Here is a 27,382-nt window from a genome sequence, read left to right as displayed (position 1 = left end):
TTTCTCTCTCCATCACTCCATTCAAATTGCATCCAAAATAGATAATCCTGTTCTAGATTGATATATAGCCTAATACAGTGCATTCGGAAAGTATTCAGACCCCTTGACTTTTTCCAATTCTTTTTACGTTACAGCCTTATTCTAAAATTAGCTGCACAGCTATTTTCAGGTTTCGCCAAAGATGTTTGATCAGGATGAAGTCTGGGCCCTGGCTTGGCTACTCAAGGACATTCAGACTTGTCTTGAAGCCACTCCTGCGTTGTCTTGGCTGTGCGCTTAGTGTTGTTGTTTTCATCAAGGATCTCTCTGTACTTTGCTCTGTTCCTATTTGTCTTGATCCTGACTACTCTCCCAGTCCCTGCTGCTGAAAAACATCCCAAAGCATGATGCTGCCACAACCATGTTTCACCATAGGGATGGTATTGGCAAAGTAATTAGCAGTGCCTGGTTTCCTACAGACGTGACACTTGGCATTCAGGCCTAAGAGTTCAAACTTGGTTTCATCAGATCAGAGAATCTTGTTTCTCATGGTCTGACAGTCCTTTAGGTGCCTTTTGGCAAACTCCAAGCGGGCTGTCATGTGCCTTTTACTGACGAGTGGATTCCGTCTGGCCATTCTACCATAAAGGCCTGATTGGTGGACTGCTGCAGAGATGGATGTCCTTCTGTAAGGTTCTCTCATCTCCACAGAGGAACTCTGGAGCTCTGTCAAAGTGACCATCAGGTTCTTGGTCACCTCCCTGACCAATGCCCTTCTACCCCGATTGCTCAGTTTAGCCGGGCGGCCAGCTCCAGGAAAAGTCTTGGTGATTCCAAACTTCTTCCATTTAAGAATGAGAGAGGCCACTGTGTTCTTGGGGACCTTCAGTGCAGCAGAAATGTTTGGGTACCCTTCCCCAGATCTGTGCCACGACACAATCCTGTCTCGGAGCTCTACAGACAATTCCTTTGATCTCATGGCTTGGTTTTTGCTCTGACGTGCACTGTCAACTTATATTGACAGGTGTGTACCTTTCCAAATCATGTCCAATCAATTAAATCTACTACAGGTGGACTTCAATCAAGTTGTAGAAACATCTTAAGGATGATCAATGGAAACAGGATGCACCTGAGCTCAATTTCGAGTCTCATAGCAAAGGGTCTGAATACTTATGTAAATAAAGTATTATAGTAAAAAATCTAAAAATCTGTTTTCGTATTGTGTGTAAATTGATGAGAAAGAAAATAATTGAATCAATTTTTGAATAAGGCTGTAACGTAACAGAATGTGGAGTAAGTGTATGTTGTTTATATAAAAATATTATGAATCTAATATTTTCATAAATAAGCAAAAGACTGTAAATGTTACTTTTTGCCCCGGTCACCCCTACAGTAGTTCTTCACACAGAAGTGGTGACTCACATCAGACTTGCTCTTAGGCTTTTTGTCAGGCCGGTTCCAAGATTAAAGTTTCCTTGGAAGATAGCTCATTGAGTGCTAATAAGATTGGTTTCCTGTGCCTTCCAGGGTTCAGATTTGTTGACCATCGACGTGCTTGTTTGAGAGTGACCATTAGTTAGTGGAGTGGTAACATTGTGTAGACATCTGTGGCCTAATGTTTGAATATCTGTTTGAAAATTACGGCCAGAAAAAAAACTGATTTGAACGTAATTTGGGGCAAGAAATAGATTTACGGAGATTTGGCCGTGCAGTCATATTTCGATATGCAAAAACAAAAACTAAATAAAACGAAGAGACAAACAAAGACAAATGCTTCTCCATTATGTCGGCTGGTTCGATTAGGCCTTCCTCTAATTCAGAAGTTTTATTACATTTCTTGTCTCACACACACACAGCTAAATGTTTTGAGGTATGGATTTTCATTGGGCAATGGATTGCTCTCACTGTTAGTAAAGTCTCTTTGAAATACTTCAACTCCGTAATCTGATGCAAACCAAGACTCCAAGCCTGACTCTGGCGTTCTATCACTGTGGCAAAGTCAAAGTCATCCAGTTTTGGTTGATATTTTATTGTTGTTAACAAACTTGAATTCAACTTGAAATAAACCAAACGTTGAGACTTGAAAATTGGCCGATTTTTTGGGGGGTTTAAAACTATGCAGGTTGATGACTTTTTGAAAATTCAACCAATCATGTAACAGGGGTATGGAGATATGTAGATCGTTTAATTGTTATTTAAACGTACAGTACTATTACTATGTTTACTCAACCAATTTTTGCCCAAGAGGTAAGCAGCAATGTGACAGGGATGGACCAAACACGGATGGAAACAGAATGTATCATATTTAGCGTACAGTAGCCTTATATGCATAACTATGAGTAGAAGTCATTCACCTGAAAATCAAGTGACATTTTCAAGCTGTTGTCACAGTTTATCCCCTGTGTAATGATACAGTTATCAATGTTCCTATAGTCCATCCACTGTGGCAACATAATATCATCATCAACTGCCCTGCAGTACTTCCCCTCACATTTTAAATTCAACCCTTGATGGATAAAAGTATTATTGCTACCAAAGTTACACACCACCGGCTGAACCATTGAGAACCACAGCCACTGAATGTCCATGTCAGCTCTGTTTAAAAGTCTACAATTGTCTCTGCACAATCACACCACCACTTGCCTTGAACTGTAACTGTATCCATTTGAACCAGTCAGTGGAGACGAGGGCAACATTAATTGCACGTATCAGACTAGGCATGGCACCGAGTCAAATGCATTTAGCGTTTCTAATTGGTAAGGAATTGCTCTGTTTGAATTGGCCAGGGCTACCAGAACTAGACCCCATTCCAGACACACACATGAACACGCACACACACACGCATGCACAATACACACACACACGTTCGCGCACAGACACACACTGGTAGAAACCTGAGGCTGTACTTCATCTGGCCTTTCAAACGTCACTTGGAGAGCAGACAAGGAAATGATGGTGGACAGAGTGATACTTCAGCCAGTTCAGGGATAAAAAATAAAAAAGTTAGGTTCTTTTGAAAAGCCTTTTCATGATTCTATATGGGTACAAAGGATGGGCCATGAAATGACACCATGCTGTGTGCAGACATGCTCAAGAATATGAGCTATTGTAAAGTTCTGTTTAACGGTTTTGCCCTGCTATAACTACAATTTATTGATGTGCTTACATTTAATAAGTGGAATATTTTAAATCTAATACTTATGTGGATGTTTCAGATTCTGTCAATCCTGTACATTAAGAGGTTGTGTTCAGTTTGAGGACGTACTTTTTTTCTCCCTGCTCCTTCTTCAGCCGACAGTTGCCTTCCCAACTGATAATGAGCCATAGAAACTACACCTAAACTATATTGAAACTAATTAAACACATGTAATAGATATAGGCAAAATACAAAATTAAATTGACAAGTCTGATGGGTGACAACATTATCAATTGTCAAGTTGTGAAATGAAGAGACTGCGTTTATACAGGAAGCCCAATTCGGATCATTTTCCCACTAATTGGTCTTTTGACCAATCACATCAGATCTTTTTCCATACTGATCTGATTAGTGATAAAAAATATTGCATTGTTTACCTCAGTCAACAGCTGTGGCTCCAGTCGATACAGCAGACAATAAGGTGAGTAGTTGTTGGAGCCCTGGACTCTGCTGTTGTGTGCAAAAAAAATGACTTTCAGGTTGTCCTCCCACCATTCCCGATACCCGTCAAGGAACTTTCACATGGCAATCTTGAGGGTCTGGATGGTCCATTCATCCAAACCTGGAGGAGTAGGTAAGAAAGGGATATCTATTGACAATGTAAGATATTGAAATATAATATACAGTGCATTCGGAAAGTATTCAGACCCCTTGACTTTTTCCACATTTTGTTACGTTATAGCCTTATTCTAAAATGGATTAAATAGTTTTTCCCCCTCACCAATCTACACACAATACCCCATAATGACAAAGCAAATTGACAAAAAAAAAAAAAAAAAAAAATACATAAGTATTCATAACCTTTACTCAGTGCTTTGTTGAAGGACCTTTGGCAGCAATTTCAGCCTGGATTCTTATTGGGTATGATGCTACAAGCTTGGCACACCTGTATTTGGGGAGTTTCTCCAATTCTTCTCTGCAGATCTTCTCAAGCTCTGTCAGGTTGAATGGTGAGCGCCACTGCACAGCTAGTTCGGGCTCTGGCTCTGGCTGGGCCACTCAAGGACATTCAGAGACTTGACCCAGAGCCACTCTTGCGTTGTCTTGGCTGTGTGCTTAGGGTCGTTGTACTGTTGGAAGGTGAACCTTCACCCCAGTCTGTGGTCCTGAGTGTTCTGGAGCAGATTTTCATCAAGGATCTCTCTGTAATTTTCTCTGTTCATCTTTCACTTGATCCTGACTAGTCTCCCAGTCCCCACAGCATGATGCTGCCACCCTCATGCTTCACCGTAGGGATGGTGCCAGGTTTCCTCCAGACATGAAGATGGGAATTCAGGCCAAAGAGTTCAATATTGGTTTCAACAGAGCAGAGAATCTTGTTTGTCATGGTCTGAGTCCTTTAGATGCCTTTTGGCAAAGTCCAAGCGAGCTGTCATGTGCCTTATACTGAAGTGCTGCAGAGATGGTTGATCTACTGGAAGGTTCTCCGATCTCCACAGAGAAACTCTGGAGCTCTGTCAGAATGACAATCGGGTTCTTGATCACCTCCCTGACCAAGGCCTTTCTTCCACGATTACTCAGTTTGGCCGGTCGGCCAGCACTAGGAAGTGTCTTGGTGGTTCCAAACTTCTTCCATTTAAGAATGATGGAGGGCACTTCTTGGGGACCTTCAATGCTGCAGAAATGTTTTTGGTACCCTTCCCCAGATCTGTGGCTCCACACAATCCTGTCCCGGAGCTCTACGGACAATTCCTTCGACCTGGCTTGGTTTTTGCTCTAAAATGCACTGTCAACTGTGGGAAATTACATACAGGTGTGTGCCTTTCCAAATCATGCCCAATGAATTGAATTTACCACAGGTGGATTCCAATCAAGTTGTAGAAACATCTCGAGGATGATCAATGGAAACAGCATGCACCTGAGCTGAATTTTGAGTCTCATAGCAAAGGGTCTGAATACGTTTGTAAATAAGGTATTACAGTATTTTATTTTTAATAGATTTGCTAATAAAAGTTAAAATCATTATGGGCTAAATGTGAAGATTGATGAGGAAATAAGGCTGTAACATAACAAAATGTGGAGAAAGGGAAAGAAAGAATACTTTCTGAATGCACTGTATATACAAAAGTATGTGGACACCCATTCAAATGAGTAGATTCAGCTATTTCAGACACACCCATTGCTGACAGTTGTATAAAATTGAGCTCACAGCCATGCAATCTCCATAGACAAAAATTGCCAGTAGAATGGCCTTACTGAACTGAAGAGCTTAGTGACTTTCAGCGTTGCACCATCATAGGATGTCACCTTTCAAACACGTCAGTTCGTCAAATTTCTGCCCTACTAGAGCTGCCCCAGTCAACTGTAAGTGCTGTTTTTGTGAAGTGGAAACGTCTAGGAGTAACAACGGCTCAGCCGCGAAGTGGTAAGCTACACAAGCTCACAGAATGGGACTGCCGAGTGCTGAGGCGCGTAAAAATTGTCTGACCTCGGTTGCAACAGTCACTACCGAGTTCCAAACTGCCTTTGGAAGCAACATCAGCACAATAACTGTTTGTCGGGAGCTTCATAAAATAGGTTTCCATGGCCGAGCAGCCGCACACAAGCCTAAGATCACCATGCGCAAGCCAAGCATTGCCTGGAGGGGTGTAAAGCTGTCTGCCATTGGAGCACTGGAAATCACAATTCACCATCTGGCAGTCTGACGGACGAATCTGGGTTTGGCGGATGCCATGAGAATGCTTCCTGCCGGAATGCATAGTGCCAACTGTAAAGTTTGGTGGAGGAGGAATGGCCTGGGGCTTTTTTTAATGGTTCGGGCTAGGCCCCTTAGTTCCAGTGAAGAGAAATCTTAATGCTCCAGCATACAATGACATTATAAACGATTCTGTGCTTCCAACTTTGTGGCAAAAGTTTGGGGAAGGCCCTTTCCTGTTTCAGCATGATAGTCCCCTCGTGCACAAGCGAGGTCCATACATAAATTGTTTGGCGAGATCGGTGTGGAAGAACTTCACTGGCCTGCTCAGAGCCCTGACCTCAACCCCATTGAACACCTTTTGGATGAATTGGAACGCATCTAGTGGAAAGCCAACTCCATATTAATGCCCATGATTATGGAATGAGATGTTCGACAAGGTGGTCATGTAGTGTATTTCTTATGTACCATGGAAAAACAAAGAGAAATTGTAAAAAATAAACAAAACAAACCATTGGTGACAGAATATAACCTAGAACATTGTTCCAGAGTTCCAGAGTTCAAAATCTTGGTCACCCCGGCAGAACCGTGGGGTCTCCTCCTTGATGGGTATCATACAAAACGGAAATCTATTTTTGGTTCCAAGCCCCCTTTTTAATGGGTTACAGAAGGGGATTTAGAGTTAAGCACATTCTCTTCCTTTACTGACCTTAATGGGGTATTGCCTACATCCACTTGGTAAAGTGATCGGTTGCCGTCAGCTGCCAGCTGTTGCCATTCCTGGATTTCATGAAGGGTCCGATGAGGTCCATCCCTAACATTTTAAGTTTTAGAGAGAATATTACTTCCTTCTTACCCGTATCTGTGTCATACAGTATGCAGATGTTCATATTCGTAAGGATGCTGACTCACATTCTATAATATTGAACTCAAATAAAGCAGCCATTACAAAACAATTTATCAGGGAAAAATGTTAATTGTGCCACTTACAGGTCATGTGCCATGGTGATACAACTGATGGGCTTCAACTCCGGCGCCACAGCCTTCACCCTCTCAAACTTCTGGCAGGCTAGACAGATACTGACCTTTAAGTACAAAGTGACAATTTGAAACATTGTGTGCTCTATGATATGACATTCATTGAAATCATAATAATTTCAGATATAATCAAATTGATAAACAAAATGTCATTTCACTTGCTCAGCTGTCCACATCCTTCCCAATCCCACGCCAGAAGAAGCTGAGTTGATTTCGGCAGTAATGCGCTTCACTCCAAAATGTCCAGCATGCATCTTGGTCAGCGCCTTCTCCTTCTCCTCAGTGAAAATCACCCTCCTGTGTGGATGGCCATCCTTCCCCTGTAGGTACATGTGATTTCCCAACAAGTTGGACGAGAAGAGTTGGTGAAATACTGAAGTCTAAGTAAATTTGCACTGCTGTCTTTCTCTCTCTCTCTCCATCTATCTCTCTGTCTTCTTCTCGCTGTCTAGCGAAGACACCTAGTTAAGAGCAGTTGGAATTACCATAATTGCTTACAGCTATCCATTTGATTGATCAGGTTTAACTTATAGCTAGATACCTCAATATGACATGACAGACATATAAATGCACTGAACAAAAATATTAAATATTTAAAAAAAATACATATATAAAATATAATAAAACAATATAAATGCAACAAAGTGTTGGTCCCATGTTTCATGAGCTGAAATAAAAGGTCCCAGACTTTTTCCATATGCTTATTTCTCTAAAATGTTGTGCACACATTTTTTACATCCCTAGAGGTGAGCATTTTTTCTTTGCCAAGACAATCCATCGACCTGACAAGCGTGGCTTATCAAGAAGCTGATTAAACAGCACGATCTTTACACAGGAGCACCTTGTGCTGGGGACAATAAAATGCCACTCTAAAATGTTCCGTTTTGTCACATAACACAATGCCACGTCTCAAGTTGAGGGAGCATGCAATTGGCATGCTGACTGTACGAATGTCCACCATAACTGTTTCCAGAGTTGTTGATGTTAATTTCTCTACCGTAAGCCACTTCCAATGTCATTTTAGAGAATTTGGTAGTACGTCCAACCGGCCTCACAACCACAGACCACGTACGTATGTCGTCTTGTGGGTGAGAAGTTTGCTGATGTCAACGTTATGAACAGAATGCCCCATGGTGGTGGTGGGGTTATGGTATGGGTTTTTATTGATGGCAGTTTGAATACACAGAGATACTGTGACGATTTACTGTGACGAGATCCTGAGACCCTAATCCATAGATTAATGAATGTATTTTAATTGACCGATTTACTTATATGGACTGTAACTCAGTAAAATCTTTGAAATTGTTGCATGTTGCATTTATATTTTTGTTCAGTATACATGTATAGCTAGCTACATGTAGATGACCAACTAGCTAGATGGAAAATGCTTGTTGAAAAAGGGTTGTACATAGCTAAATCCTTCCAGTTATCTAATAGAAGTTAACTGCTTAAATGTTATCCGGAATTGTGAATTTCTCTGCTGCTTACGAATGTTGTTGAGATCAATGGCATCACTCGAGGAGATTTTACCACTGAAGTGCAAGCTAAAGAAAAACAGAAAAATACAATAACAGTTAGCCAGCTAACGTTAGCTAAATAAAACTGTCTGGTTCGCTATCTGGCTGACAAGGCAGGCTGGGGTAAATAAATAAAGTAACTAGCAACGTCAATCTAAAAACAACTTAAATTATTTCTTCCTATTTAACCAAATTTTCTTATATAAAGACAAATACATGGTAAAGAAAGTGTTACATTCTTGTCAGTCCTCTGAAGCAGTAGGTAGTCAGCAGGTAGTAGCCGTCAAAAACACCATCCTTGGAGAGCGATTCTGAGGTAATAATTTTGAGCGGACTGAGCTAGCATTTGAGAGGTGAAATAGAACTAGAACTGCCCGCGTCCTCTGTGACCGCTAGGTAAAATGGAGCCAAGCAACCAGCATAGCAAAGGAAGCTAGAACTCATCGAATCCTATTGTGACGCTGTGGGGGACCCTTTTTGGTATGACAGGCCCCCAGAACCAGTGGGCTCCCAGAGCCCGTAGGCCCTCACGCCTTGCAGTGGCTGCAGGTGTGTGTGGTACGCCAATGGCCGGTAAGCTTTTCACAACTGCAAACACAAGTTACAAATATCCATTGAATAAAGAACTTGGATTATGTGAGCAGCGCTACACCACACCGGTAAGTATAACAAACATGTAATCTGATGTGTGCCGACACAATGTTACTGAGAAACACATTCATGAAATGACTCAGGTCTGTCTGTATAGGTGCTTCAATACTCTTAATCTATAGGGCACGGTTTAGCCCCATGATAATATTCCTTGACATTTTTATAATGTGGTTTCCTCTGTTGATTTGCTCTGGTCACCTCTCATTTGCAATGAATGAGTTGCAAAGTATGAGGTAGAAATACTCAGGATCTGTGGTTTCTCTCCCTTGCGTGATGTATCACTCTTCCTTAGGGGATGAAGAGACATAAGTTTATGTTGAGTGATTCTTATAGTAGGCCATGCTTATTAACAGCAATACTCCTACATGTATTCAAAATGGCACCATATTCCCTATATGCCCTTAATGACCCAGGTCAGATTTCAGATGCACCCCTATAGTAACAGTCTCGGCTCAACTCATTTCATTTCAGCTTATTTCTTCCATTCACCAAGTCATTTGCGATAAACCACTTCAGAAAGGCCTCAGATCCTTCCAAGGTGAGGCTATGGTGCCAGACAGGGAACCACTTTTACTGCACCTGCCCACACTTATTATGCAAAGTCCCAATTTTACATGATCTTTTCCACAGTCACAGATCAAGACTCTACCACTCAGTTCCAGCGAGCTCGTTTAAGCTGAAACCGAAAGGGGAAAATCTCCATATATCAGTCTAAGTTGTGTGTGTGTGTGTGTGTGTGTGTGTGTGTGTGTGTGTGTGTGTGTGTGTGTGTGTGTGTGTGTGTGTGTGTGTGTGTGTGTGTGTGTGTGTGTGTGTATGTGTGAAGACATTATAATGGAACAATCCTCCAAGTCGCTGGCTGCTCAGCTCTGATCAAATCTTGTTAGCATGCGGAGAGAGCTTGAGAGGTTCTGACAGCTGATTGGCCGGGCCTAGGGTTGCCGACGGGACATACATGTGGCCGTCCCTGTGTACTCTGTGGGCACGTGGCATAAATCACACACAGAGGTTGATGGCCATTTTGAAGCCGACATGTCCCAGTTTCCAACCGCCGCCTCACCGTGCACCTTGGTAATAGCACACTGCTACGTGCTGGGGGAATGCAAATTAGCCACACTTTCCATTTTTTTTTGCTTAGCCTCAGACACCCATGTAAGAAATGGCAAAATGGTGATTCCACAGACTGCTACGGACGATGAGCTCAGTGCTAACTTTGAATCAGATGCAGAAAACCAAATATACATGTACGTCGATGTTGTGATTATTCGGTGAGTTTCAATGTACAAACTGAGAGCCTGGCGACCAGGTCTTCCAGGTCACATCCACATGGCCTTGTTTATTTCTTTACTTGCACCACGGCCAGATGAAACCCACCACCGCTTTTTCCTTTCTGATGTTCTTACTAGTTCCACACAGCTCCCCACACAGCTCTCTCTTCTACTACTTTGAGTAGTAGAAGTCTCCGCTGGGACCTTTGGGTATGGGGCTGTGGAGGAACACGTGGTTTTTATAAGGGTCTGCGCGTCTGTCCTTGCATAAATGTTTTGTTATACCAAGGAGCCTAATCAGCTGTAAATTCTAGTTTTAAAAAGGAAAGGGGAGGCAGGGAAGGAAGGAGTTAATCTCCCATTCTGACCTGCATGGCCCGTTGGTTGCACAATAACTCTCACCGAAGGGAAGACAAAAAGAAAAGAGAGAAGAAAATCTTTGGGGCTTTGACAAATGATCTAATAAACCGGGAAGGAGATTACAGCCTTGGTGCCTGTGGGGAGAGGAAGTTGGAGCAGTAAAATATTTAAAGGCTGTCAATAAATGTGCAGTGTTGAGTTGAGAGGGGAGTCCAGGGGCTGCAGCCCCACTCAGCTCCAGCCCTAGTCCAGCTCAGTGGCAGACTCCTTTACACTGGCTAGAGAGACTTGTACAGTACCACACCCATGATGCACTGCTCTCACTCACATATGATGTAGTGACTGATGCTGTGTGTATAGAGTACGAGCAGCCAAATTGATGCCTACTATTGCAGTTACATTAAGGCTAGTGAAGAGTGACTCGGACTGTGTTTTGCTTACAGCTTATGTAAAGTGAAGGGACTGTTGGGCACATGCACGTATCACATATGGTAAAGAGACTGGAATCTGGTGGAAACAACGTAGGATACCCACTAGTATTGTACACAGGATAGACACGGTAGCAATAACATGGAATGACTACTACTGCACATGTCTTGCAGCAGGTAAATGTTTGAAATGTTAATAATGTGGCTGAAATGATTATTAATAATTTCATATTTGGATTAGTTGAATGTTCATTGAATATGGCTTCTATAGAGTTCTGCCCATCAAACCTTGTTTCTACACAATATTCATTACGGAGGATCATTTACGATATTTCCCTCTGCACCCGGCTGGCACAGAGTCATTTATACCACAAAAAGACAACACGGCTAACTTTCCCACACCTTTCACACAGGCTTGTGAGTCACCTGTATGTCTATTAGCAAACACGCCCTGGGGGCGATGCTGTCCTCTTGGTGACCCAGGAGAAATGATTGATAGGATGATGAGATAATGATAGACAGCCATAGGACCCACCTGCGGGTTCTTGTTCTGACACCCAGAGAGTGATTGTCTAATTACTGAGATAAGGAAAAGTGTAATGAAAAACAGTCACACAGGAAGTAGTTTGACTACACAGAAATAGTATTTTATACTTTGCCCCTAAGGACTACCATACTTTTATGAGTAGTATCAGCGAGGAAGAGGTTTCACTTTTGCCCAAATCTTTCCAAAATAAGCCTAATGCGTTTCTATGGACTTATTTTGGAGCTCAGCTTGTCGCCTGCCTTCCCCACTTAGGGACAACCACTACCATTGTTAGGGCATAAACATGAGCATCTTGTCATGATATACAGATCTCTGGTAGTTTAAGCTCAGGTTGCACCCAAACATATTATTTGTTCCTGTTGACATTTTGTACATCAGCATTCATTTTCATGCTGATACAGTCATCTCTTTTGCTATCACAAAACCCTATTTCTGTTTCAAAGAGGTTGTGATGGTTTTTTGCCTTGCTTGATGGTGATATACATCACTTAAGGTTTTACTTTGACAAGCCTATCATACTCTGTCAGCAAGTCATGTTATAGTGGATGTAATTCTGCGAATCTGGGTGGGAAGCAAAACCCGAATTACTACACAGGACATTAACTCAATTGTATTGTGCTTGCTGATATAAGAAATCAAGTAAATTGGATTTCCAGGACCTCCCACTTCTCTGGCAACATGAGGATATAAGTGAGTTAAGTCTCTGCTACTCCCACTCCCACTAGGGCACATTCACATTACATTAGATCTCTACAGATCTAGGATGCAACACAAATGGCACCCTATTCCCTAGATAGTACACTAAAGTAATGCACTATACCAGGAATAGGGTGCGATTTGGGACAAACTCCCTAATCTGGAAAATAAAAGTGTTTGTCAGATAATTGGTTAAAGCAATGGCATGTGTTGTCTTAACATTCTGTATACTCCCCTTGTTCTTAAGGGTCAAAAATGGCCCACCTTCACTAAACCTGTCACGCCCTGGTCTAAGTATTTTGTGTTTTCTTCATGTATTGGGTCAGGCCAGGGTGTGGCATAGAGTTTTTGTATTGTGGTGTGTTTTGTCTTGGGATTTTGGAATGTGTGTATAGTGGGATTGTAGCTTAGTGGGGTGTTCTAGGAGAGTCTATGGCTGTCTGAAGTGGTTCTCAATCAGAGGCAGGTGTTTACCGTTGTCTCTGATTGGGAACCATATTTAGGCAGCCATATTCTTTGGTTGTATTGTGGGTGATTGTCCTGTGTGTCTTGATGTCCTGGTTAGAGGTTAGTAGACACTTGTATAGGCTGTTTTCGTTTTTTGTAGTGTTAGTGTTTTGTTGTGTGTTACGTTGGTTTATTAAAGATGAATCACAATAGACACGCTGCAGTTTGGTCCGACTCTCCTTCACCAGTAGAAAGCCGTTACAAAACCCCTCAAATAAAGCAGCTTAATTGAAATTTTAACCCCAAATCTATGTTGCATGAAGAAACAACCTGTCATTCATCACAAACTTTGTGAATATCTGGGTTTTCCCTCTTCCCAATGCAGAAAGACTGCATTTAATCAGTGGACACCACTCGTTTTTATTACAACACACCTGTCAAAATTGTTTTCTTTACTAAAGTAGAGGTTTATTATTATGATTATTGTTATTTCTAAAGGTCCTGCATAGGTGTAAACATATTTTTTTGCAAGAGATAGCACTTGTATAACCTAAGAAAGTAGCAGAAATGTGCATAAAGTAGTTTTGAATGCATTTTATTGAAGGGGAACAATAACAGTCTTTTTGGCAACAACGTGATATATTCTTATATACTGTACAATGAGGAATTGAACTACAAAATATGAGTCTTCCCCCATTTTTTTTAAACCATTGCCGCCACACACAAGCTGTATAAACAGCAATAACAAATAATAAAATAAGTTAATAGATACTAAACAACAACGTGAAGAACATAAATCTATCAACTCTAATAAGCACATGTAGGACAGTATGCAAGTGTGTGCATGAACATTGCAGATGTATTTCTCACATGTGCAGCACATAGTATTTGTTTACAGTCCTTCTTTTGGGGGCAGAATTGGTATCTCCTCCTCTTGCCTGCCCCAGCCTCAGGTGGATCAGGATGAGATTCAGCCCCCTGAACAGCTTTCAAAATCAAATAATTTTTATTTGTCACATGCACATGGTTAGCAGATGTTAATGCGAGTGTAGCGAAATGCTTGTGCTTCTAGTTCCGACAATGCAGTAATAACCAACAAGTAATCTAGCTAACAATTCCAAAACTACTACCTTATAGACACAAGTGTAAGGGGATAAAGAATATGTATATGATAATATATATATATATATATATACATAATAATATATGATGAAATCTCGCGTCTTGTGACGGCCGGCCGCCCAACAACCTGCCCGCTTGACCTTATTCCCTCCTCTCTTCTCCAGACCATTTCCGGAGACCTTCTCCCTTACCTCACCTCGCTCATCAACTCATCCCTGACCGCTGGCTACGTCCCTTCTGTCTTCAAGAGAGCGAGAGTTGCACCCCTTTTGAAAAAACCTACACTTGATCCCTCCGATGTCAACAACTACAGACCAGTATCCCTTCTTTCTTTTCTCTCCAAAACTCTTGAACGTGCCGTCCTTGGCCAGCTCTCCCGCTATCTCTCTCAGAATGACCTTCTTGATCCAAATCAGTCAGGTTTCAAGACTAGTCATTCAACTGAGACTGCTCTTCTCTGTATCACGGAGGCCCTCCGCACTGCTAAAGCTAACTCTCTCTCCTCTGCTCTCATCCTTCTAGACCTATCGGCTGCCTTCGATACTGTGAACCATCAGATCCTCCTCTCCACCCTCTCCGAGTTGGGCATCTCCGGCGCGGCCCACGCTTGGATTGCGTCCTACCTGACAGGTCGCTCCTACCAGGTGGCGTGGCGAGAATCTGTCTCCTCACCACGCGCTCTCACCACTGGCGTCCCCCAGGGCTCTGTTCTAGGCCCTCTCCTATTCTCGCTATACACCAAGTCACTTGGCTCTGTACCTCACATGGTCTCTCCTATCATTGCTATGCAGACGACACACAATTAATCTTCTCCTTTCCCCCTTCTGATGACCAGGTGGCGAATCGCATCTCTGCATGTCTGGCAGACATATCAGTGTGGATGACGGATCACCACCTCAAGCTGAACCTCGGCAAGACGGAGCTGCTCTTCCTCCCGGGGAAGGACTGCCCGTTCCATGATCTCGCCATCACGGTTGACAACTCCATTGTGTCCTCCTCCCAGAGCGCTAAGAACCTTGGCGTGATCCTGGACAACACCCTGTCGTTCTCAACTAACATCAAGGCGGTGGCCCGTTCTTGTAGGTTCATGCTCTACAACATCCGCAGAGTACGACCCTGCCTCACACAGGAAGCAGCGCAGGTCCTAATCCAGGCACTTGTCATCTCCCGTCTGGATTACTGCAACTCGCTGTTGGCTGGGCTCCCTGCCTGTGCCATTAAACCCCTACAACTCATCCAGAACGCCGCAGCCCGTCTGGTGTTCAACCTTCCCAAGTTCTCTCACGTCACCCCGCTCCTCCGCTCTCTCCACTGGCTTCCAGTTGAAGCTCGCATCCGCTACAAGACCATGGTGCTTGCCTACGGAGCTGTGAGGGGAACGGCACCTCAGTACCTCCAGGCTCTGATCAGGCCCTACACCCAAACAAGGGCACTGCGTTCATCCACCTCTGGCCTGCTCGCCTCCCTACCACTGAGGAAGTACAGTTCCCGCGCAGCCCAGTCAAAACTGTTCGCTGCTCTGGCCCCCAATGGTGGAACAAACTCCCTCACGACGCCAGGACAGCGGAGTCAATCACCACCTTCCGGAGACACCTGAAACCCCACCTCTTTCAGGAATACCTAGGATAGGATAAAGTAATCCTTCTCACCCCCCTTAAAAGATTTAGATGCACTATTGTAAAGTGGCTGTTCCACTGGATGTCTTAAGGTGAACGCACCAATTTGTAAGTCGCTCTGGATAAGAGCGTCTGCTAAATGACTTAAATGTAATATGTACATAAAGATATATGAATGAGTGATGGTACAGAGCGGCATAGGCAAGATACAGTAGATGGTATTGAGTACAGTATATACATATGAGATGAGTATGTAAACAAAGTGGCATAGTTAAAGTGGCTAGTGATACATGTATTACATAAGGATGCAGTAGATGATATAGAGTACAGTATATACGTATACATATGAGATGAATAATGTAGGGTATGTAAACATTATATTAGGTAGCATTGTTTAAAGTGGCTAGTGATATATATTACATAATTTCCCATCAATTCCCATTATTAAAGTGGCTGGAGTTGAGTCAGTGTGTTGGCATCAGCCACTCAATGTTAGTGGTGGCTGTTTAACAGTCTGATGGCCTTGAGATAGAAGCTGAAAAACATATTCTATCTCAAGCACTGCAGAGGCTGCTGTGTGGGCGAGGCGCGGGGAGGCGACTCCTTCTAGGCAGAGGAGCGGGGATGCTGGCCTTCTAGGCAGAGTTCGCAAAGAAAAAGCCCTATCTCAGACTGGCCAATAAAAATAAAAGATTAAGATGGGCAAAAGAACACAGATACTGGACAGAGGAACTCTGCCTAGAAGACCAGCATCCCGGAGTTGCCTTTTCACTTTTGACGTTGAGACTGGTGTTTTGCAGGTACTATTTAATGAAGCTACCAATTTAGGACTTGTGAGGCGTCTGTAGTACACCGCGTTGGGAGTAGTACACCGCGTTGTACGAGATCTTCCGTTTCTTGGCAATTTTTCACATTGAATAGCCTTCATTTCTCAGAACAAGAATAGACTGACAAGATTCAGAAGAAAGTTATTTGTTTCTGACCATTTTGAGCCTGTAATCAAACCCACAAATGCTGATGCTCCAGACACACAACTAGTCTAAAACAAATACAGTTTTATTGCTTGTTTACTCAGAACAAAAATTTTCAGCTGTGCTAAAATAATTGCAAAAGGTTTTTCTAATGATCAGATAGCCTTTTAAAATGATACACTTAGATTAGCTAACACAACGTGCCATTGCAACACAGAAGTGATGGTTGCTGATCATGGGCCTCTGTACGCCTATGTAGATATTCCATAAAGAAATCAGCCGTTTCCAGCTACAATAGTCATTTACAACATTAACAATGTCTACACCGTATTTCTGATCAATTTGATGTTATTTTAATGGACAAAAATGTTTGCTTTTCTTTCAAAAACAAGGACATTTCTAAGTTACCCCAAACTTTTGAACGGTAGTGTATAAAGAGTGCTTTCGGGAAGTATTCAGACCCCTTTACTTTTTCCACATTTTTACGTTACAGCCTTATTCTAAAATGTATTTATTTTTAATTCTCATCCATCTACACACAATACCCCATAATGACAAAGCGAAAACAGGTTACTAGACATATTTTCAAATGAAAAATTATAATAAAAACAAATCCCTTATTTACATAAGAATTCAGAACTTTTGCTATGGAACTCGAAATTGAGCTCAGCTGCAACATTTTCCCACTGATCATCCTTGAGAGGTTTCTACAACTTGATTGGAGTCCACCTGTGGAAAATTCAATTGATTGCACATGATTTGGAAAGGCACACACCTGTCTATATAAGGTCCCACAGTTGACAGTGCATGTCAGAGCAACATTCAAGCAATGAATGTAAAGCTCCGAGACAGGATTGTGTCGAGGCACAGATCTGGGAAAGGGCAACAACACATTTCTGCAGCATTGGAGGTCCTCAAGAACACAGTGGCCTCCATCATTCTTAAATGGAATAAGTTTTGAACCACCAAAACTCTTCCTAGAGCTCGCCGCCTGGCCAAACTGAGTAATCAGGAGAGAAGGGACGGTCACTCAGACACAGATCCAGAGTTCCTCTGTGAAGATGGTAGAACATTCCAGAAGGAAAACCGTCTCTGCAGCACTCCACCAATCAGGCCTTTATGGTAGAGTGGCCAGACGGAAGCCACACCTCAGTAAAAGGCACATGACAGCCCGCTTGGAGTTTGCCAAAAGGCACCTAAAGACTCTCAGACCATGAGAAACAGGATTCTCTGGTATGATGAACCAAAGATTGAACTCTTTGGCCTGAATGCCAAGTATCCCATCTGGAGGAAACCTGGCACCATCCCTACGGTGAAGCATGGTGGTGGCAGTATCATGTTTTGGGGATGTTTTTCAGTGGCAGGGACTGGGATACTTGTCATGGTTGAGGGAAATAGGAATGGAGCAAAGTACAGAGAGATACTTGATGAAAACCTGCTCCAGAGTGCTCAGGACCTCAAACTGGGGCATAGGTTCACCTTCCAACCGGACCTTCCACCTTCCAACGACCCTAAGCACACAGCCAAGACAACGATGTAATGCTTTGGGACAAGTCTCTGAATGTCCTTGAGTGGCCCAGCCAGAGCCCGGACTTGAACCCGATCGAAAATCTCTGGAGACCTGAAAATAGGTGCGCAGCGACGCTCCCCATCGAACCTGACAGAGTTTGAGAGGATCTGCAGAAAATAATGTGAGAAACTTTTCAAATACAGTTTGAAGCATCCTACCCAAGAAGACTCAAGGCTGTAATTGTTGCCAAAGGTGCTTCAACAAAGTACTTAAAGAGTCAGAATACTTATGTAAATGTGATATTTAATGTTTTATATTTTAATACATTTGCAAAAAAAATCTAAACTTTTTGCTTTGTCATTATGGGGTATTGTGTGTAGATTGATGAGGGGGGAATACAATTTAATACATTTTAGAATAAGGCTGTAATGTAACAAAATCTGGAAAATGTCAAGGGGTCTGAATACTTCCTGAATGCACAAATATATATATGAAATTTATTGTCAATCAGTATTGCTTCCTAAGTGGACAGTTTGATTTCACAGAAGTGTGATTGACTTGGAGTTACATTGTGTTGTTTAAGTGTTCCCTTTTTTTTTCAGTATCTATATATATATATATATATATATACATCACATGCTGTTGTGCAAATAGAATAGACAACAGGTGGAAATGATAGGCAATTAGCAAGACACCCCCAATAAAGGAGTGGTTCTGCAGGTGGTGACCACAGACCACTTCTCAGTTCCTATGCTTCCTGGCTGATGTTTTGGTCACTTTTGAATGCTGGCAGTGCTTTCACTCTAGTGGTAGCATGAGACGGAGTCTACAACCCACACAAGTGGCTCAGGTAGGATCCAGGATGGCACATCAATGTGAGCTGTGGCAAGAAGGTTTGCTGTGTCTGTCAGCGTAGTGTCCAGAGCATGGAGGCGCTACCAGGAGACAGGCCAGTACATAAGGAGACGTGGAGGAGGCCATAGGAGGGCAACAACCCAGCAGCAGGACCGCTACCTCTGCCTTTGTGCAAGGAGGAGCAGGAGGAGCACTGCCAGAGCCCTGCAAAGTGACCTCCAGCAGGCCAAAAATGTGCATGTGTCTGCTCAAACGGTCAGAAACAGACTCAATAAGGGTGGTATGAAGGCCCGACGTCCACAGGTGGGGGTTGTGCTTAAAGCCAAACATCGTGCAGGACGTTTGGCATTTGCCAGAGAACACCAAGATTGACAAATTCGCCACTGGCACCCTGTGCTCTTCACAGATGAAAGCAGGTTCACACTGAGCACATGTGACAGACGTGACAGAGTCTGGAGACGCCGTGGAGAACGTTCTGCTGCTTGCAACATCCTCCAGAATGACCGGTTTGGCGGTGGGTCAGTCATGGTGTGGGATGGCATTTCTTTGGGGGGCCGCACAGCCCTCCATGTGCTCGCCAGAGGTAGCCTGACTGCCATTAGGTACCGAGATGAGATCCTCAGACCCCTTGTGAGACCATATGCTGGTGCGGTTGGCCCTGGGTTCCTCCTAATGCAAGACAATGCTAGACCTCATGTGGCTGGAGTGTGTCAGCAGTTCCTGCAAGAGGAAGGAATTGCTGCTATGGACTGGCCCGCCCGTTCCCCAGACCTGAATCCAATTGAGCACATCTGGGACATCATGTCTCGCTCCATCCACCAACGCCACGTTGCACCACAGACTGTCCAGGAGTTGGCGGATGCTTTAGTCCAGGTCTGGGAGGAGATCCCTCAGGAGACCATCCGCCATCTCATCAGGAGCATCCCCAGGCGTTGTAGGGAGGTCATACAGGCACGTGGAGGCCACACACACTACTGAGCCTCATTTTGACTTGTTTTAAGGACATTACATCAAAGTTGGATCAGCCTGTAGTGTGGTTTTTCACTTTAATTTTGAGTGTGACTCCAAATCCAGACCTCCATGGGTTGATAAATTTGATTTCCATTGATCATTTTTGTGTGATTTTGTTGTCAGCACATTCAAATATGTAAAGAAAAAAATATTTAATAAGAATATTTCATTCATTAATTTCATTCATATTTTAGTGTTCCCTTTATTTTTTTGAGCAGTGTATATAACATTCTATTGGTTGCAAGAATTTTGTATAATAATTTCAATTGAAAAAGTGTGTTTTGAATCCAGTATCTTTTTGCGTTTCGGTTCATAAACCATGTGCCATGGAATCGGTACATCGAAAATCTCTTCCCAAATATTTTGCAATATATATGGCATAGCTGTACATTTTTTGGGTTCTTAAATGAAACTGGTATACTTTTGTATTTTTCACAATTTTATTTAGCCAATTTTGGTCTTTAATGCAGGGCTGACAGACAAGTTCCTTACTTTTTGCCCAATACACTTGCCTCTTCCATTTTTGTGATAATGCTGCAAATAGTTGGTCATAATTTTGGGTAGAGCAAAGATTTCCATATATTTGTTTTAGCTGAATCACTACCCACACCTGCATCCTGAGACCAACATAACAGCTAGACAACTCCTTGAGTCATTATGTAAGTACTTTGAACATGTTTGATATTGGTTAAATCTATTGATGAGTGTATCGTAGAGTATCATTACATTTGGATATTGTAAAAGTCACAGAAATCCATTTAAAAAGCCAAAAATGAAGCAAATGCGTCCCATAACATTTTCATTTGAATATTTTGAAGTGTAAGATTCTGGTCTACAATGTCATGAAACGAATGGTGGTTTGTGCAAGTTGCTGTCACCCATAAAAGCTGTAAAGATTAAGCTACCCAAAATGTCACCTTATTAAGAGAGTGAACATTAAATGGGGATGGCCAGTGCCAAGCGGTTAGGTACTACCAGGTCTCAGGTCCGCCTGAGTACGGGACTCTACACGTGATGGTGGGAGCTCTCTTCCACGCTCCTCGGAGCATGAAGTGGAATGGCATGCTACCAACCAACAGCGGGCACTACCAGGCCTCAGGCTTGCCTGAGTGCGGGACCTGACACATTGTAGGTGTGTTTGTCTCCCCTATGTTCGGAGACTCGAGGCGGAGACAACCCAGCATAATAATGTCGGCAGCATCGCAGTCTCGGGAGACCATTGATTTCTTGAGCCTGGGGATTGGGTTTTAGCGCACCGTCTGCTGTGGCTGTGAAGTCCAATCCACTAGAGGCAGACTGTTGTGGTGGTGTCCTAATGTACTATCGGTGTTGAGCCAGGGTTATGTTGTTTATCAGCAGCCCGCTGCGAAGTGCCTGCTATCAGTGAAGACGGTCCTGGGCGTTATCTTCCCAGGTGTCAGTGTTGATGGCGAAGAAGACTTCTTTGCAGCACAGCTGTGGGCGGCAAGTTGGTCTCTTTCCAGAGTACCTCTCGCTCGTCAGCCATCCGACAGACGTGGCCCAGCCAGCGAAGACGTTGCTGTCTCAGGAGAAAGTAAATACTGGGTAGCTGTGCTCTCTCCAGGACTGCTGTATTTGTAATCTTGTCCTTCTAGGTGATGCCCAGTATTTGCCTCAGGCAGCGCTGGTGGAAGCTGTTTAGCCTCCGGTCTTGGTGCGAGTATGGTGTCCAGGCTTCGCTGCCATAAAGGAGCGTGCTAGTGTCCACGGGCCTGTTCGGTGCCCCGTCCCATTTTTAAGATTTTCTTCAGGCTGATGGTCAGGCTGAAGTCCTGACATGCTTGCGTGAACCAGTCCATGGGGGTTTGTAGGTGCTCCTGGGAGTCTGCTGCGCCGTTTGCAAACAGGAAGTCGTGTATGAGGAGTGGTCGCACCTTTGTTTTTTCTTTTAACCGAGCAAGGTTAAATAATTTCCCATCTGATCATTTGTGAAGGTATACTCTACTCCCTCAGTGGATGTCCCAAAGGCTTGCCGTAGGAGGAGTAAAAATAATATCACGAACAAGGTGGGCACGAGCACACATTCTCCACTGAAGGATTTCAATTTTCGCCTTAAATGACATACCCAAATTTAACTGCCTGTAGCTCAGGACCTGAAGCAAGGATATGCATATTTTTGACACCATTTGAAAGGAAACACTTTGACGTTTGTGAAATGAATGTAGGAGAATATAACACATTAGATCTGACAGTATGAATGTTTGAATCAAAGAGGATCACAGGACCTACTGTACGTCATGTACCAATGGCACCTCTAGGCTGGCTGCACAGCAATTTCTGGCCAATGGTTTCTATCCGTTGTGTGGCGATATAAATATGTTGGGCTGTGAAGTTTACCTGAGCTGGGACCTGGAGAAGGCTAGCAGATGCCTACTGAATCTCCCTGAGCATCAGAGGCTCGTCATCAGAGTTATGGTCAATGTGGAAAGAGTGAAAAAAATCACCTACAAAAGAGGTTGGCAGAAGACCTGGCAGGACCATGAGAACTGTGTCTGCGACCCAAACAGCATCACTATCATAGGTACAGTACCATCCAACCAAATATACAAATCAATCAATATCAGCCAGGCTTGAGATGTAATCTCAGTGATGTACCGGCCTTTCTTGCACTTGCAGTTAGATTACACTTAGTCTAGCCTTTCTTGCACTAAAACTTGCACATTTCGGAATATCACAGATGTTGCTGATTGCTGCTTTACTGAGGAAAGTTTTACTTACAATGACTGTGCTATACATTTTTGCAGTTTTAAAACAAATTTCCTGAAATTCTACACATTTTGTAATGACTTATGTTATGTTAATATGATATCTGAGTGAGAATGACTAACAAAATCAATGGGGCCCCCTGCATGCCAGGGTGGTATTCTGCCATGATTACTACACGTTTAGATAACTGGCTAAACGAACTACTAGTCAAAACATTTTTTCTGACATGGCTAATTGAGTAACTAACTGTCAGTGACTGCTGATGCACAACCACATGTTTTAATTGCACCTTGTATTCTACTATTCTTATTGTCAATAGTAACTTGAGACCCTGACTGAGTTCCTCAAAATTTTATTTTTTTGTCGGGGGCCTGTTATGCCAAGTAAGTGTCCCCCTTCCCTCACAATGGGAAATCGATCAACTATTAGCGTCTGTCGCTATATCAACGGTGTGATGACCTAATGTGTCACATTTTGGAGATATTACAGCCTAAATTACGTTATTTTCATCCTCGTTATGCAAACAAGGCTGATTTCCGCAACAATTTACGAGTTTTGTTTAGCAAATAAGATGAAAACATTACTTCAAACTACTTTTGGGTACCTTGCTAACATGAAATCCATGTCTTAAACGTTGCTATGTTTTGGAAATAGCAAAGAAAAAGTGTAATCTGCTTGGCACATTAATGTTACTTACCTTAATGATCAAAGTCAGCTAATTTCCACTCCATTCATATGCAAATTAATTAGATTCATACACTGGTTTGCCTGGCTAGCCTGTTTTTATTTTAAGCTGTCCTTCCCTTATTCTCTGTCAAGATGGTGCTGACAGAGATGGTCGCCTCACTTCAAGTCCTTAGGAAACTATGCAGTAATACATTTTTATGTATTATTTCTTACATTGTTAGCCCAGAAAATCTTAAGTGTTATTACATACAGCTGGGAAGAACTATTGCGACGTCAACTTACCAATATTACAACCAGGAATACAACTTTCCCGAAGCAGATCCTTTGTTCGGACCTCCACCCTGGACATTAGATCTAATCCCAGAGGCGAACCCAAAACAACGTTGGCGCGGCAGGAGAGGCAAACGGAGCGGCCTCCTAGTCAGACTTAGAAGGCGAGCACAACATCCACCACTTCCGAGCATATTACTCGCCAATGTCCAGTCTCTAGACAACAAGGTGGACGAAATTAGGACACGAGTTGCCTCCCAGAGAATATTGTAACATTCTCTGTTTCACGGAAACATGGCTCACTCGGGATATGTTGTCAGAGTCGGTACAGCCACCGAGTTTCTTCATGAGTCTCGACGACAGAAAAAAAACATACCTCTGGCAAGAAGGGCGGTGGTGTATGCCTCATGATTAACAACTCATGGTGTAATACACCTAACCCAGAATTCCTTACAATCAGATGCCGACCGAGAATTCTCTTCGACTATAGTCACAGCCGTGTATATCCCTCCCAAACAGATACCTCGATGGCCCTGAAAGAACTTCACTGGACTATGTAAACTGGAAACCATTATTCCTGAGGCTGCATTAAGTGTATGTAGGGGTTTTAACAAAGCTAATTTGAGAACAAGGCTACCTAAATTCCACCAGTACATTGATTGTAGCATCCAATCAAGCAAAACACTGGACCACTGCTACCCAAGGCCCTCCCCCACCCTCCCTTCGGCAAATTTGACCATGACTCCATCTTGTTACTCCCCTCCTATAGGCAGAAACTAAAACAGGAAGCGCCCATGCTTAGGTCTATCCAACGCTGGTCTGAAAATTCGGATTCCACACTTCAAGATTGCTTCGATCACGTGGACTGGGATATGTTCCGGGTAGCCTCAGACAATAACATTGACGTATACGCTGACTTGATGATACGCTGACTCGGTGAGTGAGTTTATTAGGAAGTGCATTGGAGATGTTGTACCCACTGTGAATATTTAAACCTTCCCTAACCAGAAACCATGGATTAATGGTAGCATTTGCGTAAAACTGAAAGTGCGAACAATCCCATTTAATCATGGCGACTGGAGGCGACTGGAAACATGACCGAACACAAACAGTGTAGTTATTCCCTCCGCAAGGCAATCAAACAAGCAAAGCGTCAGTATAGAGACAAAGTAGAGTCGCAATTCAACGGCTCAAACACGAGGCATATGTGGCAGGGTCTACAGACAATCACGGATTACAAAAAGAAAACCATCCCCGTCAACATCGAGGTCTTGCTCCCAGACAAATTAAGAAACTTCTTTGCACGCTTTGAGGACAATACAGTGCCACCAACACGGCCCACTACCAAAGACTGTGGGCTCTCCTTCTCCATGGCCAATGCGAGTAAAACATTTAAACGTGTTAACCCTCGCAAGGCTGCCGGCATCCCTAGCCGCATCCTCAGAGCATGCGCAGACCAGCTGGCTGGTGTGTTTACGGACATATTCAATCAATCCCTATCCCAGTCTGCTGTTCCCACATGCTTCAAGATAGCCACCATTGTTCCTGTTCCCAAGAAAGCTAAGGTAACTGAACTAAATGACTATCGCCCCATAGCACTCACTTCTGTCATCATGAAGTGCTTTGAGAGATGAGTTAAGGATCATATCACCACCACCCTACCTGACACACTAGACCCGCTCCAATTTGCTTACTGCCCCAATAGGTCCAAAGACAATGCAATTGCCATCACTCTGCACACTGCCATATCCCATCTGGACAAGAGGAATACCTATGTAAGAATGCTGTTAATTGACTACAGCTCAGCATTCAACACCACAGTACCCCCAAAACATATCATTAAGCTTGAGACCCTGGGTCTCGACCCCGCCCTGTGCAACTGGGTCCTGGACTTTCTGACAGGCCACTCCCAGGTGGTGAAGGTAGGAAACAACATCTCCACCCCGCTGATCCTCAACACTGGGGCCCCACAAGGGTGCGTTCTCAGCCCTCTCCTGTACTCCCTGTTCACCCATTATTGCCATGGCCATGCACGCCTCCAACTCAATCATCAAGTTTGCAGACGGAACTACAGAAGTAGACTTGATTACTAACAACGACGAGACAGCCTACAGGGAGGAGGTGAAGGCCCTCGAATTGTGGTGTCAGGAAAATAACCTCTCACTCAACGTCAACAAAACAAAGGAGATGATCGTGGACATCAGGAAACAGCAGAGAGAGCACCCCCCTATCCACATTGTGGAGTAGTGAAGAAGGTGGAAAGTTTTAAGATCCTCTGCATACCCTCACAAAAAGGTACAGATGCACAATCAAGAGCATCCTGTCGGGCTGTATCACTGCCTGGTACGGCAACTGCACAGCCCTCAACCTCAAGGCTCTCCAGAGGGTAGTGCAGTCTGCATAACACATCACCGGAGGGAAACTACCTGCTCTCCAGGACACCTACAGCACCCAATGTCACAGGAAGGCCAAAAAGATCAACAACCACCCGAGCCACTGCTTGTTCACCCCGCTATGATCCAGAAGGCAAGGTTAGTACAGGTGCATCAAAGCTGGGACCGAGAGACTGTAAAACAGCTTCTATCTCAAGGCCATCAGACTGTGAAACAGCCATCACTAACATAGAAAGGCTGCTAACAACAGACACTCAAATCACTGGCCACTTTAATAAATAGATTTAATAAAGGTATCACTAGTCACTTGAAATAATGCCACTAATGTTTACATATCCTACATTACTCATCTCATATGCATATACTGTATTTGAAACCATCTATTGCATCCTGCCTATGCCGCACGGCCATCGCGCATCCATATATTTATATGTACATATTCTTATTCCATCCCGTTACATTGTGTGTGTAAGATAGTCATTGTGAATTTGTTAGATTACTTGTTAGATATTACTGCACCGTCGGAACTAGAATCACAAGCATTTCGCTACACTCGCATTAACATCTGCTAACCATATGTATGTGATTAATAACATTTGATTTGATTTGATATTATGATAGATTTGTTTTCATTCTGTCATAGCTTATTAGTACACATTTGTTGTTGAATATATATGTAACTATTGTCGGTCCTAGGAAACAACAATGAATATTGTTGAAATAACAAGGGATACCTTACAATTTAGAACAATGAACACCATGTGAAACAGCTGTGAAAACCAATCTGGCAATATTTAAGATTTAAATATTTTTACTTTGATATTTGTATTGGTTCAGGTGTGTCAGTCATTTATTTTCACTGGAGTCATACACCTTAACAGCACCTACCTGTCAGCGGAGGTTACTTAACATGACCCAGTGGTTAGTCTTTAGATTTACTATCTGGTCAAACCCCTGGGCCAGGTCTCGCCTTCCTTTAATCCTTCTTCCAAACCAAGTCGTTCACCCGGATGTCAAAGCACTTGGTCCTCTTCTTGATTCTTCTCTGGTAGCTCCCCTGTTTCTCCTGCACCTTGTCGATGTTCAGTCTCACCTTGATTATATTTCATATTATTACAAATGCATCTCTTACATATATCTTGGAGTGCCAGCAAATGTATTAAAAGCGGACAATCATTTTTACTTGCTCAAAAACCTCCACATCCTTCTCAGCCCATGCCTGAAGGTGGTCCTAGAAGGCGTTCTGATCTTCTTCGACAACTTCCACCACATCAGGTGGAGTTTCAGTGATCTGAAAGTACTGTATGTTATACAAAAATAGGAATAGTCAAACAACAACACTAAGTCAATCACAAATTTTAAAGACTACAGTATATGCAATAATTGTACATACAATTGCATTGTTAACCTCAGTCAACAGCTGCGGGTCCCGTCCGTACAACAGGCGAGTACTTGGTG

General features: G+C 43.1%; 1 long non-coding RNA gene across 1 annotated transcript; it reads right to left on the bottom strand.

Annotated features, from left to right (window-relative positions):
• Positions 1–13,352: 13,352 nt before the first annotated feature.
• On the bottom strand, positions 13,353–27,216 carry LOC135559914 (uncharacterized). Its single transcript, XR_010458601.1, has 3 exons — positions 27,108–27,216; positions 26,813–27,017; positions 13,353–13,748 (listed from the first exon to the last, which is right to left on the bottom strand). It is a non-coding gene; the product is annotated as an uncharacterized LOC135559914 (long non-coding RNA).
• Positions 27,217–27,382: the final 166 nt, after the last annotated feature.

The sequence above is a fragment of the Oncorhynchus nerka genome, linkage group LG15 (assembly GCF_034236695.1).
Source record: "Oncorhynchus nerka isolate Pitt River linkage group LG15, Oner_Uvic_2.0, whole genome shotgun sequence".
Classification (NCBI taxonomy): domain Eukaryota; kingdom Metazoa; phylum Chordata; class Actinopteri; order Salmoniformes; family Salmonidae; genus Oncorhynchus; species Oncorhynchus nerka.
This window is presented reverse-complemented; position numbering and strand designations above follow the sequence as displayed.